Source organism: Capra hircus, chromosome 2, assembly GCF_001704415.2.
Source record: "Capra hircus breed San Clemente chromosome 2, ASM170441v1, whole genome shotgun sequence".
Taxonomy (NCBI): Eukaryota; Metazoa; Chordata; class Mammalia; order Artiodactyla; family Bovidae; genus Capra; species Capra hircus.
In genome coordinates this window covers 130,593,663-130,613,676 of record NC_030809.1, presented here as the reverse complement: position 1 = coordinate 130,613,676, position 20,014 = coordinate 130,593,663, and the positions used below count along the sequence as shown (strand labels likewise).

The following is a 20,014-nucleotide window of genomic DNA, read 5'->3' as shown; positions in this document are numbered from 1 at the left end:
GCATACTATAGAATATGCTATAGGTATTGTTAGAAAAGATAAAACTTAGTCATCCAAGACTCATCACCCTTTGCTCCCTTACCTGCAAATTCCAGAATACCACCTTCCTCTTTGATATCCTGAATCCCATGTTTCACTTCTCTAATATTACAGAGTTTAGGCACATTCACTTTTTCCCTTATTTTCTGTTATTAAGTGAATCAATTCCACTCTTTTTGTTTCTCTATTTAGTTTATATAATAAAAGAACAAGTGCCTGTTGCAAAAAAAAAAAAAAATGTTTTGTAAGCCCAAAATAACTTTATAAGGTAAAAAGCAAAAGTACCCTCCTCTCTTTATCATCTGAACCCACTTCCTTCAGGAAGCCACCTGAAGAGACAAGGTATATGTGTGCTTGTATGCAGGTCTGTATATAAATATCTTCTGCAATTTCTTTTTTTCACTTTACCATATCATGATTTTTTTCCTAAGATAATATGCCAAAGCAGTTAACAGACACATTTACATGTAGTGCACCTCCTTTCCCTACACTGAGATTGTTAAATCAAGATTTACTGAATAGCAAAAGCAGTAAAACAAAAAACCTCTCGGTCTAATACTAATATATCTGGTTATGATCATTTTTACACTTGCCTTCAACATACAAATGGTGAGAACAAACGGGTGAATGTACATGCATAAATACATATGCACTATAAGTATGTAGATTCTCACACAGATAAATGCTAACATAGTAATGTATGTATATTGAAATGAAATTAATTTTCAAAGGCAAGAAGCAAAGGAAGGCACCTGCGTAGGTGGTGAGGCTTCTGGGTTTTGAATAGGGAGGGACACCGTGTGGAAATTTCCTGGGCTTTGGAGGCAGTGACACAGGGTCAAATCTAACCCCACCTCCTACTGATTTTGTGGTTTTTCTAAGTCCCTTAACCATTTGAGCTTCCTTTTCATCATCCGTAAGATGGGAAAAGACTTATCTTACAGAGTTTTAGAATTTAAGTGTTTAAGATGGTGCCTTGAACATTCTAAGTGCTCAAAAAGTGCCCTATTACCGTTAATAATCCAGAAACTATATATTCTAGACCTGGTGATCTGATACCTTATATCACCAAATACTTGCAAACCTTGCTATTTTATCTTTGTGTTTTGATTTGGCTTCATGTTTTTATATTAATTTTGTTCATACAGACACAGTGTCTTAGAAATAAATTACTGTAAACATGCCTAGCAGCTGTAATGCATTATTGAAATATGATCCTTTCTCCTCCTAGTCCTCCAGGGTATCTTGCTCTGGGCTCAGTAGCAATTTCCAAGCCTCCTCCTTAAAGCAATCCTAAGTTTTTCTTACAACTTGTGACAAACACAAGTCATCTGAGTACCACAAAATCACTGAAAATACCTCTCATGTCTGCTGATGACCAGCAGCTTCAAGTGTCAAAAGCCGGCCTTTCCAATGAAGCTGCCTCCTGGCCTCTCCTTTCACTTGCCAAGGCCATCAGTGATGCACACACCTGTAGCAGACCAGTTGTCACGTCTTAGGGAAATAAATGCCCTGCAGACACCAGGGGCCCGCTTTTATCACCTCCTTGGCCAACTGGACATCCACCACACCTTTTGCATTCATTTATTTTTGAAGAGGTTAGATTTCCACAAAATCCTAAACTTCTAGAACAATTAGGAGGAAGCTTGTCCACTATACTGTTCAACCATCTCCTTTGACAGGTGAGAAAACAGAGACTCAAGATGTGACCCATCTGACGGCATACAAATAATCTAGACACCAGTTGGGATTAAAACCTCAGCTCTCTAAGGCTGGTTCTTCCTATTACTGACAGGTATGGTTTTATCTGTTCCAGTAGCTCTGTCAAATGTTTATTGAATATTTTCGGATGAAAGGAAACGTTCTTGGTTGCGAGTGAGTGGGAGAGGAGAAATGTACCGTGTCCTGGCCTTAAGGGTATTCAGTCCACCTGCCTGTTCACGTGGGGGTGGATAAATGAAGGGGAAAGTTGCATTTGGGATTTTTCAGCATCCTGCTTCAATCTGTAGGGGGCTGTGTAGAAGATCAACAGGACCCCCAAAGGACTAGAAACCCCCACTGTTACCTCAAAATGGCTCTAGGGACACGTTAGGCCAAGTTGAAGTAAAGAAACACAGAGGTGGTGTATTTCTTCTAGGATGGTAGCAGGCAAGGGAAAGAGGGTTGTTGTTGTTTTTTTTTTTCCAGCATTTGTTCACCTGGGGGAAGCAGACTGTCAGTTTCCTCCTCCAGCCGCCCAAGCGGCTCTGTGTTCGCTGGCTGGCTGCTGCTTTTCGCCTCCCTTTCTGCGACGATGTTTATGGCAAGGGCGCGAGTGGGGCTGGGCCAAGACGGGCCTGGACACCGGGGCCCAACCTCACCCCGCACCCGGGCTGCTGCCGGCGCCGGGCGAGGGCTCCCTTGGGCAGCGCCTTTGTTTTCCTGACTCCAGTTACGTTTGCGGAAGTGCTGCCCGCGCCGGGGTGCCGGCTATAGCCAGCCCTAGCACCCCAAATGATGGCAAACGACCGGGGAATCCGAGGGGAGGGAGACAGCAGCGGGCGATCGGGGCTGGGAGCGGCGACACCCCTCGCCCCGCCGCCCGGGCTCTGGGCCCGTCCTCGCCGGCCGCCCCCCTGCGCACAGCAGGTGTGCGCGCCGGAGGGGGGCTCCCCGCCCTCGGCTCGGCCCCCGGGCGCTCGGGGCCCCGACTCACCTGCGGCGGCGGCGGCGCTCAGCTGCGCGGGGCGCGGGGCGCCTTCTCCCCCCGGCGCGGGGCGGCGGCTCTGGGCGCCGGGGCGGCGGCTGCCGGGGCGGCGCGCACCATCTCGGGCGGTAGCCGGCTCCTCCGGGGCTGCGGCGGGGGCGTGCGAGCCGGTGGGCAGACCAGGAGCGGCGAGCCGAGCGCACCGGCCGACCCGACCGCCTCTCCCTCTCCGCTCCTGCCTCCGTCTCCCGCCCGGCCTCCGCCGCTCGCTACCGGCTGGACCCGTTTCAGGGCCGAGCGCGGAGGACCCGCCGCCAGGTGCAGCGCTCCGCCTCCTGCGGCGGCGGCGGCTGCGTCGGCGGCAGCTCCTCCCGGCCTCCCGCCCGCCGGGGCGGCCCCGGGGGGCCCGCGGCCTCAGCCCTGCCCGGGAATCGCGCCGCGCTGGCGGGGAGGAGACGCGAGGGTCGATCCCCGGGTGCCCCGACCCCGGCTGGGACTCACGCCCCGCAAGGCGAACGACGCGGGCCTAGCTCCGGGGGGAGGGGGCGGAGGCTGGACGGCCGGCTGCCTGGGGATTGTAAAGATCAGCAACAGTCATAGCCATCGCTTATTGAGCTTCTATTAAGTGCCAAGCAGACTGCCGACAGTATTAACGCGTTCGTTCAGCGTCTCTAGACCGACCGTGGCCTGGCCAACAGTCCTCAGGTGACCCGGGAGAGAGGAGCTGGGCAGGAGACAAATAACCGGGGTGGCAGGCCTCACTGGGGAAGGGCTGAGACTGAAGCAGGCTTTCCAACCGAGAAGGTGCTACCCGAGTATCTCGCTGAAGAGATAACGATGTGTGTTGCATCAGAAATGTAATTAGAGTTGTATTTCTGGCTAGACACGCAGAGAGGGTGGGGAGAGTGGAGTTGGCTGTAAAGGGTATTCCTTCAGCAGGCATTTTTGGGGCACCTGTGATGGGCCTTTGGGGTACCAGATCCAGCTTTCAGGGAGCTTATGTCTTGTTCTGGCTATAATGGCAATAATAATGACCACTAACATGGATGGATGTTTCTCACATAGGAAGCTCTGTTTAAGTACTGTTTAAGTTTTACCATAATCCCAAAAATATAGGTACTATTATTCCCATCTTACAACTGAGGACACCAAGGCTGAAACTGAATGTGACCTACCTAAAATGACATAAATAGTAAATGGGTGAGAAGGCCTTCATGTCTAGACTTTAAGCTCTTAAACCACGAAATCATACTGATGAGAATTTTATAGGCCATGAAGCTTCAGGATTAGAGGCTCCTCTTTACGGAGAATAAAACAAAGTCACACAGTCACCGCGGCCCCTCCTGGAATCTGGGACTGGGTGCCTGAAGCTTATGCTCCCTTAGCCTCATGATAAACCCACTTGCAATACAGATGAAAGCGAAACAAGGAAAGGCACTGCATGCTAAAGCTTGATGGAGGAGATCGAGGTGGTGACTGGACTCTGAAAAGGACAGGTCTTGGTCTGGTGCGGCCTAAAGACGGCTTCCCACGCAGAATCTGGAACTGAACAACTACGACCAGTTGGTAGCTGTCATAACAGAATTATCATGCTTCTTATCTGTCCCAATATTAAAGAAGCAACCTTTGGAAAAAGAAAAGGAAGAAAGTGAACAAACTCCAGGTCTAACATGATTCAGTTTCTCTCCTGTGTATGAAAGGAAGGCAGGAAGAACCTGGGTGGGGTGTGGGGGATTCTACATCTAGAGCTGCCCAGAGGTGGCTCCATGTTGACAAGTGAAGCGAAATCATTCTAGAAGTTGAAGCTGGTTTCAGATAGGAAGGGTGCCCTCAAGGGTCAGCAGAGCACAAAATGTTGTTTTAATTGGTATTTTTAGGGCAGGATTTTTTTTTTCCTGGTATATGTGTGTGTGCTCAGTCGTGTCTGCTTCTTTGCAACCCCAGAGACCAGTCCAGCAGGTTCCTCTGTCTATGGAATTCTCCAGGCAAGAATATTAGAGTGGGTTGCCATTTCTTACTCCAGCCTTTTCCTGATAGCCCCTTCCCTTCTCAGTATAACTAAAGAGAAGATGCAAATATGCAGAAACAAAAAGTGACCTGCCTCTTCTCCCACATCTCCCTACCCCTGATGAAGTGACTAGTGGGTGTGGGTTGGGAAATTAGCTTTCAACTATACTACAAGGCAAGCTGTCCCAGAGGTCATTGCCCAGAAAGGCTCAAAGACAAAATTAGGGTGTTGAAATCACGTGGCTAATTGAATCAATTTTAAAACGCAGAAGAAGAGATCAGGAGATAGACTAACACAGAGACTAGGATATAAGCAGATGGTATATTTTATGAAATATGCAGAGAACCTGTGCCTTTATCTCTTGTGTCAGTTTTCCTGTGCTGATGGTGGGATTCTAAGGATCAGAGTTGAGGTCGATCCTGGCAATCAGAGGGTACCTGGGGCCAGAGCAAGCACATATTTTCTCTATTGAGAGATAAGAAGTGAGGATGGCTGGCCAGTTCCAGCTCACCAGTTAGCCTGATGAGCAGCTGTGGGATTTTATCGGCATTTCTCAGGCAGAGAACAAATGGAGGCTGTGTAGCTGTCACCAGTGGGTGGTCATTTGAAGCCTGCCTGAATATTGAGTGCTAATAAGCCTCATGAATATTTACTGTACCAAGAATATTTGATGCCTACTTGGACTTTCCGACATTTCCTCTCTACGTTCAGCTGATATATGCATTACTTAGTCTTACAAACTACTTGTCTTTATTTAATTTCATTTCTTCTCCTTATCGTGTTTGTTTCTCTTCTTTCCTTTGGCAGAATTGACTTCTTAAATAACAAAGCAAACGTATTACAATAGGTAATAATGAGAAAAAATAGCTAACACTTACATAGAACTTACCTGTGCCAGGTACTGTTCAAAGCCCTTTTTATGTATTTATTGATTTAAGCCTCACAACAGTCACATACACGTAGATACTGTTATCACCCCACTTTACAAAAGAGGAAATTGGTGCATATAAATGTGGAGTGACTTTACCAAACTCATACCACTTGTCAGTGATAGAATCTGCATCTAGGTAGAATCTACCTAGGAAGTCTGGCTCCAGGGCCCAGCTCTTAATCAGTCCCTCTTCCTAGCATATGCAAACTCTTACAAACATGAATATTCACATATGGCAGCTTGGGGGATTTTATTTTAAGCCAGATGATGTCATCCAGTTTTCTCGCTCCACAACATGGGGCGCTATGGACTGTGCCTCACCTTGAAACTCTCCCGTCCCCTGATTTCTGTGACCTGCAGCCTCGGGTTGTGCAATTCTTCTCAGGCCACTTCAGGTTCCACTTCAGTTTTGTTCTTGGCCTTTCTTTCCTCCTTTTTTCCTGTGATTGCTCTCACCCCCTCCCTTGGCTTTAATCCCGGAATATTTAATGATGCCCCCCAACCCTTATCTCCAGGGCAGCTCCTCTCCTGGGTGCCAGACCCATGTGGCCAATTCCAGCAGGCGGCCATCTACCACCCCTCTCCTGCCGGCTTTTACTTCTGGGTTCCCAAACCGCCCTGGGCTTCTCTGGCGGCTTAGATGGTAAAGAATCTGCCTGCAGTGCAGGAGACCTGGGTTTGATCCCTGGGTTAGGAAGATCTGTTGGAGAAGGGAATGGCTACCCACTCCAGTATTCTTGCTTGGAGAATTCCATGGACAGAGGAACCTGGCGGGTTACAGTCTCTGAGGTTGCAAAGAGTCAGACACATCTGTGCGACTGACACTTTCTCTTTCAAACCATCCTCCCCACCCAGTTGTGCACAGCACTGTGCTCACCTCTCCCTTCACCCTAACCCCCGCACCCAGCGTATTAATTTCCCCTGCTGCTCCAACCAGCTACCATGAGTGCATGAAGTAAAACAACAGAAACCGACCATCTTACATGTCCGTAAGCTGGAAATCCAAAGTGGGTTTCTCCAGGCTAGAATCCATGTGTCTGCAGGGCTGCATTCCACCTGTAGGCTTTGGGGTGAAAGTGAAAACTGAAGTCGCTCAGTCGTGTCCGACTCTTTGGGACCCCATGGACTGTAGCCTACCAGGCTTCCCCGTCCATGGAATTCTCCAGGCAAGAGTACTGGAGTGGGTTGCCATTGTCACTGTAACCTACCAGGCTTCTCTATCCATGGAATTCTCCAGGCAAGAATACTGGAGTGGGTTGCCATTGTCTTCTCTAGGAGATCTTCCCGACGCAGGGATTGAACCTGGGTCTCCCGCATTGTAGGCAGACGCTTTACCGTCTGAGCCACCAGGGAAGTCCGGTAGAATCCACTTTTTGGACTTCCCCAGCTTCTAGAGGCTTCTTGGCTCCTAGCCCCTTTTTCCCATCTTCACAGTATACACATAACTCTGACCTCTGCTTCAGCAGGCACACTGCCTCTTTTGACCCTCCTGCCTCCCTCTTATAAGATCCCTTGTGATTACACTGGGCTCACCTTGCTGGTCTGGGGTCATCTCTTCCTCTCATGAACCCTGACTTGATCATAACTCCAAAGTCCTTCTGACAATGGAAGGTAACAGAGCTGCAGGCTCCGGGGATTAGGACGTGGACATCTCTAGGAGGCCATGATTTTGCCCATCACACCCAGTAAACACCAAGCCCTGCGGAGTCCCCCTTTCACATACTCCTGGAATTTGACCTCTTCCCTGTATTCCTGTGCTGTGCTCATCCATGAGGTCCTCTCTCCTCTGCCTTATGACAGTCACTTCTCTGGCCTTTCAGTGTTTTCTCACCCCAATCAATCTTCCCTGTCTCAACCAAAGTAATCCTTAAGAACACGAGACAGTGGCATTTCTTTGCAGTCCCTCAGGGTTGCCCAACACCATGGGGTACCTACTGTTCACACTGTGTTGTGCCTCCTGGATGGGCTACCAGCAGACCTTAGTTCTCTACTTAAAACTCATCCAAGTGGTTTGGACTTTACGTTTTCACTGCCAGGACCCAGGAACCCTGGTCAGGGGAACTAAAATCTCTGAGATTCCATAAGCTGTCTAGCTCAGCAAATAAATAAATACACCATCCATCCATGGCCTCCTTTACTGTAACAAAGAGAGTCAAAAGTCCAGTAGTTAAATAGGATTATAATTTTCTTTTTTCATGTAGCAATCCACAAGTAGGCAGTCCATGATTGATAGTATGACCCCACCATCCACACAACACAGATTCCATGCTTGGTCCAGGTTGACCATTTCCAGCACATGGGCCAGGGAGAGGATAAGCTCTGGCACTTATAGGGAAGCCCTCAAACTCTCATACTTGCACACATGGTGTCCATACATATCACCTTGGCTGTGATATGCTTGGAGCTGCATGTCCATATCTGAGTGCAAAGGAAGGAAACAGTTTCAGCTCTGCAGCCAGAGACCCAGCTAAACTCCATTGCTACGAAAGAAAGGGAGAATGGATTCTGGGAGTCAAGGAGCAGTCTTCCACAGAAGAGAAAACAGGGTCACACAAGGGAAAAATGAAAGAAGGTAACTTAGATTGGAAGATAGGGAGGACCCTTTGAGGAATTAAGAGTAAACTGGACTTGAGGCATAAGTTGGAGATGACCAGGTGGAGAGCTCTGGGAAGACTTTTCCCGTAAGAAGGAGCTGCCTTGAGGCAGCTCTTAAGCTTAGGTCACTGGAGCAGAGGGAGTGGTGGCCTAAGGGGAAATGTCAAGAGATAAGGTTGGAGAAGTAGGCAAGAACCAGGGCAGGCAACAACCTTGATGTGATGGGCATCGCAGCAAGCATCTGGAATTTTAATTCACATTCAGTGAGATCTATTGAAGAATGCTTAGGAGATCTGACTTGTGCCTTTAAATCACTGCAGCTGCTACATGGAGAATGGTATGGAAAGGGCAGAAGTGGAAGTGAGACTCAGTTGGAAAGGAGTGAGTGGTGAGGAGAGAGATTATCAGTGTCTGGGGGCAGGGTGATGAGCAGCGGGGATGAAGAGAAGTGGATGGATTCGAGAGAGCGTGTTGGAAAGTGTCTCAGCACACTTGGCGATGTACTGGGTGTGGGAGGCAAGGGAAAGGAGGTGTAAGAATGACTCACAAGTTTCTGGCTTGAGCAACTGGGTGGATGGTGACAACCTTTAGAGAGAGGGAGAAGACCGTGGGAGGAGCAGGTTGGAGGGGAGAAAGGAAGAGCTCACATTTTGGCACAAGTTGGAGGAGCCTGTGAGACTTGTCAGTGGAGCTGTGAAGTAGTCGGTTAAGTCTGTGTTTACAAAACTCAGAAGAGAGGGTTGGACCTGGCAGTTATCAAAATCGATGTGCTATTTACAATCACAGGAATGAAGGGGTCACCATATACTAACAGAACCCCAAGAAAGGCCAACATTTACCAGTTGGTATAAGAGGAGGAAGGGCTTCCCAGGTGGCTCTATGGTTAAGAATCCACCTGCCAAGCAGGAGATGGAGGTTTGATCCCTGGGTCGGGAAGATCCCCGGAGAAGGAAATTGCAACCCACTCTTGTATTCTTGCCTGGGAAATCCCACGGACAGAGGAGCCTGGCGGACTGCAGTCCATGGGGTCTCAAAGAGTCGGGCACAACTTAGTGTCTAAACAATTCAACAACAATATAGGAAGAGAAGCCAAGAAGGATTAGCCATAGAAGTAGGAGGAAACTCAAGAAGGTCTTCTAATTGTAGTCATCTTACTATAAATGGTAATGAATCCACTGCAGTGGAGCAGAGTTAAACTCCGGTGATAGACGGAAATATAAAATCCGGTCCCTTCCATCAGAGGCTTGTGAGTTTACTAGCAAAGACCTGGCTATAAATAGATTGATTATAATAGAAGGTTGCATATGCTATGAGTGGCACGCAGATTATCTTTTTAAAAATATCACTTTCATTATTTCTGGCCTATTGCATAAAGTTTTAATCTTCAACTACCTTCAATCAAATGCTAAATCCTGCCAACTTTATCTCCTTGGTATTTTACTAATATGTTTCATCTTATCCATCTGTACACACAGTACTCCAAGGCCCTAACGCAACAGTCTTCATAATGACTTTGCTGTTTCCATCCTTGCACATCAATCCAGTACAAACCAAAGCACCTAAAATGGATCTCAGTTATGTGATTTTTAAAAATATACTTATTTTGGGGAGTTCCCTGATGGCCTCATGGTTAGGATTGCAGGCTTTCACTGTCGTGGCCTGGGTTCAATCCCTGGTCAGGGGACTGAGATCCTGCAAGCCATGTGGCATGGCTGAAACAAACATATATACAATTAAAAGTTATTAAAGTGGTGAATTTCATGTAATATTTTTTGCCATAATTTTTAAAAGTGAGTTTATGAAGCAACTAATATGAGAATTGATTTTAGAAGATATGTTGGCAAAGTTCATGGCAAAATTATCTTGTCTATACATTTTAGATTCTGCTGATATTATAAATTCTACTCAAATTCCATCCTGAAAGAAAAAAAAAAACACAGAAATCAACATGAAAGAATATGTAATGGCAAAATATAGAACAATATGAGAAATAAAATACCTAATAATATTGAATTTTAAGTGAAAGAATAAAATAAATATCCATGAGTCAACACTAATATAAATAAATGAATAAATAAGGAAGGAAGAAGGAAAACTTTTTTGTTCAAAAATTCCAATTCATAAATGTAGAAGTAATGAGGAAAATATAAAATCTCCATTAGAACAGCACAGTAATAACAGATCTAGCATGTAGAACAATGTTGAAAAAAAAATTGGAGGATTTACACTGTTTAATTTCTACACTTACTATAAACCTATGGTAATCAAGACATTGAGGTATTGGTATAAAGATATACAGACCAATGGAACAAAATGGAGAGCCCAGAAGTAAATTCACAGGCATATAAAACTCATTTTCAACAAAGCTACAAAGGCAATTCGATAGAAAAAGAATAGTCTTTTCAACATAGGTGCTAGAACAATTGGCTCTCCGTATTTAAGAAGTGAACCTTGATTCACGTTGATGTATGACAGAAACCAACACAATATTATAAAGCAATTAAAATAATTAAATTAAACTAGTTTAATTTAAACATTGATAATTAAAAATAAAATAATTTTAAGTGAACCTTGACTTCCCTGTTACCATACATAAAAATTAACTCAAAATTAATCATAGGCCTAAATATACTAGATAAAACATAAAACTTCAGGAAGAAAATGGGAGAAAACTATAGTTACATTTAATTTGGCAAGTTTTATTAAACAGAATACAAAAAATACAAACGATAAAGAAAATAATCAATAAATTAGACTTCACCAAAATTAGGAACTTTGCTTTTCCAAACACAATGCTCTACAAATGGAAATACAAGATATAGATTGGGAAAAATTATTTTCAACCATATATCCAACAAATGACTTGCATCTAGAATATTTAAGAATTCTCACAACTCAATAATACGACAAATAACTCAACTTTAAAAGAGACAAAAGTTTTCAAAAGATACTTTACTAAGAAGGTATATCAATGGCAAATAAGCCCATGAAAAGATGGCCAATATCACTAGTCATTATAGCAATGCTTTTAGTTGGGTGCAATTTTGCTCCTACACACCACAGACATTTGGCAATATCTGGAGACAGGTTTGATTGTCACAACTGAGGTGGAAAGTACTACTGGCATGTAGTGAGTAGAGGCCAGGGATGCCCCCTGTAATTCCTACAATGCACAGTGCAACCCCAAACACAAAGAATTGTTTGGTCCAAAATGTCACTAGTAATTGGGGCTTCCTAGGTGGCGCTGCAACCCATTTCAGTACTCTTGCCTGGAAAATCCCATGGACGCGAGTCTGGTGGGCTGCAGTCCATGGGGTCGCGAAGAGTCGGACACTACTGAGCGACTTCACTTTCACTTTTCACTTTCTTTCATTGGAGAAGGAAATGGCAACCCACTCCAGTGTTCTTGCCTGGAGAATCCCAGGGACGGGGGAGCCTGGTGGGCTGCCGTCTGTGGGGTCGCACTGAGTCGGACACGACTGAAGCGACTTAGCAGCAGCAGGTGGCGCTAGTGATAAAGAACTTGCCTGCCAATGCACGAGATGTAAGAAACTCGGGTTTGACTGGGGAGTACGGAAGATGCCCTGGAGAAGGAAATGGACCCCCACTCCAGTATTCTTGCCTGGAGAATCCTATGGACAGAGGAGATGGGCAGGCTATGGTCCATCGAATCGCAGAGTCAGACATGACTGAAGCAACTTAGCAAACGCACATACAAGTCATTAAATAAGGTTGAAAAATCCTGCTTTAGAGAACCGCCAATTAAAAACACCAGTGTACATGTTGTTGAGTAGGCAAATAGGTAAGTAACATTAAAAATGAGTATAGTAACTGTCGTAGAGTATGTGGGGAAACTAGAACCTCATACAAAGCTGCTGGGAATATAAAATCATTATAATACTTTGGAAAATAATTTGGCAGTTTCTCAAAAAGTCAGTCATAAACTTACCCACAGTTATTCCCCTCCTAGGTAGTTCCCTAAGAGAAATGAAGGCACATGTTCACATGAAGTCTTACACACGAATGTACGCAGAAGCTTTATTTGCAATAGCCGAGACCTGGAAACAGCCTAAATGTCCATCATTTTGCGAATGGATAAGCAGATTGCGGTTTTTGCATGCAGTGGGATTACTACTCAGCAACTAAATAAACAGAGGAGAGATGCATGCATTGATGGATATGTAAACATGCCTGGGTGAACATGAAAAATAATTATCCAGCGAAAGAAGGTAAACAGCCACCTATTAAAAAAAATGTTTTATAATTCCTTTTATAAAACTCTTAAAAATGCAAACTTACCCATAGGAACAGAAAGCAGATAGCTGACTGCCTGGGAATGGAGTTGGGCGGAGAAGGGAGGGGAGAGAGAGAATAATTATAAAGGGGTGTGAGGAAATTTTAGAGGATGATTAACATGCCCTTTACCTTGACTGTGGTGACTGTTTCAAGATGATTCATAAATGCATATCAAAGTGTGAAAGTGAAAGTCGCTCAGTCACGTCCGACTCTTTGCGACCCCATGGACTATATGGACCATGGAATTCTCCAGGCCAAAACACTGGAGTGGGTAGCCATTCCCTTGTCCAAGGGATCTTCCCAACTCAGGGATCAAACCCAGGTCTCCTGCACTGCAGGCAGATTCTTTACCACCTGAGCCACCAGGGAAGTCCTTATCAAAGTTTACACTTTAAATAGGTGCAGCTGCTTGCATGTCAGTTATAACTCAGCAAAGCTCAGGAGGCCTGGAGGTTGCAGCTCATGTTTGTGTCAGTGAGTAAAATCACTCCTTCCCTCCTGGACCACATCTTATTTCATAAGCCAAACGTAACTCTGCAGTACTAGAATGAAAGGCAATCAATACTTCAGAGTATTCTTGACTGCAAACACTCTGCCTAGTAGGAGTGACCTATACAGAAAGGCACCCTATACTTGGGTCCAAAGGACCCAAGATATTATACAGCAAATGAGGAAATTTCCCTCCCTTGCTATATAAAATTACTGTTTAATAATAGACTGTTACTAATAAGGACAATCCACGCATGTTAAGAAGCCAGAAAATACACCTAATTATACCCATCTTCCCCTGGAGAAGGAAATGGCAACCCACTCCACTATTCTTGCCTGGAGAATCCCATGGACAGAGGAGCTTGGTAGGCTACAGTCCACGGGGTCACAAAGAGTCGGACATGACTAAGTGACTTCACTTTCACTTTCACTTTCCACATGCTTGCTGAAGCATTCTTCCAGAAGGTCTAGTCAATGCAATACGAAAATGAAAGATGGGTTATACATGTGGAAAAGGGAGAAACACAATCATAATATTTATACTGTTTGACTGTATACCTAGAAAATTTGGGAGAATCACATTGAAGAATTATTAAAATTAATAATAGGTTTGTGTAATATGATAAGGCACAAAATTAATATACAGAAATCAGTATTTCCCAAATAGCACTTTAAAAACTAACACGATAGTATGGGGAGGAAAATGACTCATTCAGACATTTTCTCCATCCTGATCACTTCTTCTGAACATTTTCTAAATCTTCTGTATCCTTCTTCAAGTGTTTTATTTGGGGGAAAGAATCAACTAAAATGTACTTATGGTCCTTATGCCTCTCTGGAAAAGCTATCACTGTGGTATCCAAAGTGGTATCATTTCCCCTGGATTCAGTGTAAAGCCTTGGTTTCTACCTCGTTCAGTATTCTGCCTGCCACAGCCACGGCAGAATCTGTCCTACCATTTCGGTATCTGGGAATTTACTAATCAATTGATTTGCACAAAATATAAATACTGAATTTTTTAACACTGGTTATTTTTCTATATGATGATAGACACTTAATCCAGGAGAGCTGTGTAGGTAGAACAACATATTTGTAAATAGGAAAGTGAAGTCGCTCAGTCGTGTCCAACTCTTTGTGACTCCATGGACTTAATACCAGGCTCCTCCTTCCATGGGATTCTCCAGGCAAGAATACTGGAGTGGGTTGCCATTTCCTTCTCCAGGGGAATCTTCCCGACCCAGGAATCAAACCCAGGTCTCCCGCATTGCAGGCAGAGGCTTTAACCTCTGAGCCACCAGGGAAACAGTAATTATAGGTTTAGTTAAATACAAAACAATGAAAGCAAAGACTTGTGTACTCACCAACTTGTGCAAATAGAATTTACTACTTTTTCTACATGGCATTTTAAATATATCTCAAAGTAAAAGTATGAAACAATTAAAATATTTTTGGTTATTTAAAACCAAATAAGTTTTATTATTAAATACCCCAACTGTTTGCTGTGGGACCCTGAGTTCTGAGGGAACTGAGTTCCCTCGCTGTGTGAAACTTTCTAGATTTGAGAATCTCTTATAAAATTAATGAACTGAGAATTGGTTATCTTTAAGACCTCTTTAGCTAAAAATTTTTGTAATTGCATTCTGTACATCTCAAGTGTTTTCATCTTTTAAAATATTATGCAGTAAATATTTCCCTTTAAAGCCGAAAGCAGCTCCATAGCTCAGGAGTTAGAGCACGGGTCGTGTAGAGTCAGAAGCCTTGTGCTTTTTCTTTGTGTTGCTACTGTTAAACATTTGTTTGTAATATCAATATTCTTCTTTGTAACCTATTTTTTAAATGTTATTATATGGCACATGGGGAATGTAAAAGGAACCATAATTCTATCCATCATCACTTAACTAGATTCAAAGTTGAGTTTCTGTTAAATTTAATATTGCCAAAATAAAATAGGAATGACATTTACATTCTTAATACCAGGTCATTGTTTTACTATTGACAATATGTAAGTAACTTAGTGATTATTCGAATACTATTTGTTAGGCACTGAAAGTCCTGGTAAAGTCCTTCCTGAAACAAAGTAATGCAGAGCACAGAGAGAGCAAGCACGGCACGAAGGTCCCGGCTGTCCCGGCGGAGAGGGCGTACTCACAGCCTGCTTCAAGAGCACATGTCACAGCTGACCCTCGAACAGCATGAGCTGGGATTGTCTGAGGCCGTTTATGTGGGTTTTCTTCCAATAAATATCAGTTCATTTCAGTCGCTCAGTCGTGTCCGACTCTTTGTGACCCCATGAACCTCAGCATGCCAGGCCTCCCTGTCCATCACCAACTCCCGGAGTCCACCCAAACCCATGTCCATCAAGTCAGTGATGCCATCCAGCCATCTCATCCTCTGTTGTCCCCTTCTGCTCCTGCCCCCAATCCCTCCCAGCATCAGGGTCTTTTCCAGTGAGTCAGTTCTTCACATCAGGTGGCCAAAGTATTGGGGTTTCAGCTTCAGCATTAGTCCTTCCAATGAACACCCAGGACTGATCTCCTTTAGGATGGACTGGTTGGATCTCCTTGCAGTCCAAGGGACTCTCAAGAGTCTTCTCCAACACCACTGTTCAAAAGCAAATTCTTCGGTGCTCAGCTTTCTTTATAGTGCAACTCACAGCCATACACGACCACTGGAAAAACCATGCTTTGACTAGATGGACCTTTGTTGGCAAAGTAATGTCTGCTTTCTAATATGCTGTCAAGGTTGGTCATAGCTTTTCTTTCAAGGAGCAAGCGTCTTTTAATTTCATGGCTGCAGTCACCATCTGCAGTGATTTGGGAGCCCAAGAAAATAAAGTCTCTCACCGTTTCCATTATTTTCCCATCTATTTGCCATGAAATGATGGGACCAGATGCTATGATCTTAGTTTTCTGAATGTTGAGTATTTTTGTTTTTGTTCTTTAATTTTAATCTTTTTTTCTTTTCTTAAAATTTATTTATTTTAATTGGAGGCTAATTACTTTACAATATTGTATTGGTTTTGCCATACATCAGCATGAATCTGCCATGGGTGTACACGTGGTCCCCATCCTGAACCCCCTCCCACCTCCCTCCCCGTACCATCCCTCTGGGTCATCCCAGCGCACCAGCCCCAAGCATCCTGTATCCTGCATCGAACCTGGACTGGCAATTCGTTTCTTATATTTAAGCCAACTTTTTCACTCTCCTCTTTCACTTTCAAGAGGCTCTTTAGTGCTTCACTTTCTGCCACTGCACATCTGAGTTTACTGACATTTCTCCCTGCAATCTTGATTCCAGCTTGTGCTTCATACAGCCCAACATTTTGCATGATGTACTCTGCATATAACTTAAATAAGCATGGTGACAATATACAGATTTGATATACTCCTTTCCCGATTTGGAACCAGTCTGTCGTTCCATGTCCAGTTCTAACTGTTGCTTCTTGACCTGCATACAGATTTCTCAGGAGAATACCAATACTAATAAATACAGTATCTGTGTTTTCATTTTATAGATCTTTAACTATGGAAAAGTTTGTATTTGGTTAACGATCCTGAAATGTGGAATAAACAAAACTAGTATTTGAGCCCTAATTCTATCCAAAATGTTGTTCCTGCCCTCATGGTGAGTCACTTTTCAATTACTTTGTTTTTGAGGCAGAGATAACAGTACGTGGATTTTCAGCTGCACAAGTGGACAGCACCCTGAACCCTCTTCATTGTTCAAGGGTCAACTGTATTTGAGGAAAAATACTTGTCTATATTCAAGTGATCCTCCTTAAAATATTTTTCCATAATACCATGGGTAACATTCCTTTGTAGATAATTAGATATAGGAATTATCTATATCGCATGTCACATATTTGGGGGCATACTGATTCAGTTGTTCATTCATTCAACCAATATTTACTAAGCACTTGTGCTTTCCTGATAGCTCAGTCAGTAAAGAATCCACCTGCAATGCAGGGGACCCCAGTTCAATTCCTGGGTTGGGAAGATCTGCTGGAGAAGGGATAGGCTACCCACTCCAGTATTCTTGCTCTTCCCTTGTGGCTCAGCTGGTAAAGAACCTGCCTGCAATGCAGGAGACCTGGGTTCGATCCCCGGGTTGGGAAGTTCCCCTGGAGAAGGGAAAGGCTACCCACTTCAGTATTCTGGCGTGGAGAATTCCATGGTCCATGGGGTTGCAAAGAGTCGGACACAACTGAGCGACTTTAATCTAATCTAATCTAAGCACTTACTTTGTGCCCCTCACTGTTCTAGGTGCTAGGAACAGAGCTGAATAACAAAGTCCCTACTCCCATCAAGCTTACATTCCAGAGGGAAAATATAAGTTGTAGCCCAAATGTTAGTTTTTCCTTAAAGAAATGTAGTATCAAGTTTTGTTTCACCGTTTTCCCCGAGTTATAAAAAGTAATTCTTGTTTATTGGAAACAAACAACAAAAAAGATGATACAGAAAAGGAAGATTCTTTTGTAATCCGACAGGTTGGCATAATTACCATGAATAGTTTGATATATATACTTAAGTTCTGTTCAGTCACTTAGTCGTGTCCGACTCTTTGCAACCCCATGAATTGTAGCACACCAGGCCTCCCTGTCCATCACCACTTTCCAGAGTTCACTCAAACTCATGTCCATCGAGTCGGTGATGCCATCCAGCCATCTCATCGTCTGTCGTCCCCTTCTCCTCCTGCCCCCAATCCCTCCTAGCATCAGAGTCTTTGTACAGAGTGTAAAAATTTATTTTTAACTTACAAACTGCATTGCTTTTCTAGGAAATGTTTTTTTCACTCACCACCACAGTGTACCATGGGCATGTTTTCATATAGTGCCTTCAGATGTAACTCTTCCTTTTTCCTGCATAATATACCATCCTATCAGTTCAGTTCAGTCACACAGTCTTGTCTGACTCTTTGAGACCCTGTTGACCGCGGCACGCCAGGCTTCCCTGCCCATCACCAACTCCTGGAATTTGCTAAAATTCATATCCCTTGAGTCGGTGATGCCATCTAACCATCTCACCCTCTGTCGTCCCCTTCTCCTCCTGCCTTCAGTCTTTCCCAGCATCAGGGTCTTTTCTAATGAGTCAGTTCTTCACATCACATATAAACTGCAATTTATTTCAACCATTCTTCCATTTATGATCTTGGAGGTGATTTCCAGTTTTTCCAAGATAACTAGTACTTTTAGTGTTTTGTTTAAGAAATCTTTGTCCAGCCCATGGCATTTTAAACTCACACTGTAGGGCTTAAAGACAGAGAGCCCCCGCTGGCAGCTGCCTTACTGGGCTGGGAAGTCAGAAATTGGAGTTAGGAACTTTAACAGCTATTATTTAAGGGCTTAAGATCCCAGAGGAAAGAGGAATATACAGCAGTGAGACTGAGGCTTTGACTGCAGTTTCCTTCAGGGCTTTTCCAAATTCTGAATTGTACATATTCGGGGTAAACGGCTGAGAAACTTAGCAAAGAGCTGTGAGGTTCAAAGAGTTTCAAAATCTAGGATGAAATTCTGACAGTCTCACCTGTTTTTCTTAATTTCCCGTGTGTGTGTATGTGTGGTGGGGAAGAGGGGTGGGAAGTGGGCTGTAAGAAAGGCTTGAATGCCAAGCTAAAGCCCAGGAACTAGGAGAAAGTTGCCAGAGGGTTTTAGGGAATGGAGGACCTGACTGAGACTCAGTTTCATGATGTAGGCATTGGAAGAGCCTCTGGTGAGTGTCCTTCCAACGAGGACACTGGAGCATAGACAGCTGTGTCCACCCACAGTCACAGGTCACTCACAGCAGCTGAGCCAAGGCCACTGCCCCCAGTCTAGGTATTCTTGAACTACTGCAGGTGCCTCAAAGCCACACTGGCAGTGTGTGTGCAAGGGGGGTCAGGGGCAAGGAGAGGTCTGGCCAAACGTGGTGACCTGGAAGTGTGAAGGATGAAAGGATGTTGGAGCCCAGGGTGTGGGGAGACAGCAGGGAGGAAGAGCTCGAGGATAAGAACAGGACCCCAGAGCTTCCCTCAGGGAAGGATATGAAAGAGCAGAGCTAGAATCAGAAAACTAAAAGGCTGGAGGAGTCTATGAAGAAGGGGGTGGGCAGGATGGGAATGATGATTACTTTGGGAACTGTCGAGTTTCACCAACTGGCAAGATATGGAAGCAGAAATGGCCAGCAGGTAATTAGATATATGGGTCTGGAGTTTAAAGAAAGATTGGGGTTTTCTCCTCATTCTAATCCGTTCATCGCTTTATTCTTTTCCATCTTTCACAAATTTGGGAATCAAGTATATCGGTGATATAAAGTTGTAAATATCGATGAGATCTTTAAGTGGATAAGTACATAAAGAAAAGAATTTCTAAGCGTAGTATATTACGATTTTACTCCAATCCCACCCCACAAGCCACAATAGAGATAATCTGATTCATTATGAAAACCGGATGTCATGGTTAGAATCCCAGAAAAGTGTTGTATAGATTCTACTTGAACCTGATAAACGACTTTAAAATTAATGGTAGTTAGAACACAGTTCATTTCATGGCTGGAAATGGCAAATTTTTTGAAAGTCTCATGTATTGAGTTCAAACTTGCTTCCCTATAATCTTTGCTCACTGGTTCTATAACTATTTAAACTTTTATCTTCTTTCCACAGTAAAATTGTATAATTCAAGGACTACACTAATGCTTACAACTGGCCAACTAATCATCAGCATATAATTAGTTTTAAAGAAGAGCAATGGAACATTAAAACAACCTGATCTACTTTTCTCAGCTATTAGATTTGAAAGATTGATGCTATCTTGTGTTGGCAAATGAATATTCTGATCCTTTGTTAATGACATTTCTATTGGTACACCTTTTCTGGAGGATACGTCGTCACTAGGCACCGAAATTTAAAATGTGCATTTTTATTTTATTTTTTGCCATGCCATGCTGCAAATGGAATCTAGTTCCCTGCTGCTGCTGCTGCTAAGTCTCTTCAGTCA

General features: G+C 44.0%; 1 long non-coding RNA gene across 1 annotated transcript; it reads left to right on the top strand.

The window, feature by feature from the left end:
• On the top strand, positions 3,157 to 15,319 carry LOC102176648. The gene is made up of 3 exons (XR_309775.3): positions 3,157 to 3,430; positions 12,230 to 12,488; positions 15,085 to 15,319. It is a non-coding gene; the product is annotated as an uncharacterized LOC102176648 (long non-coding RNA).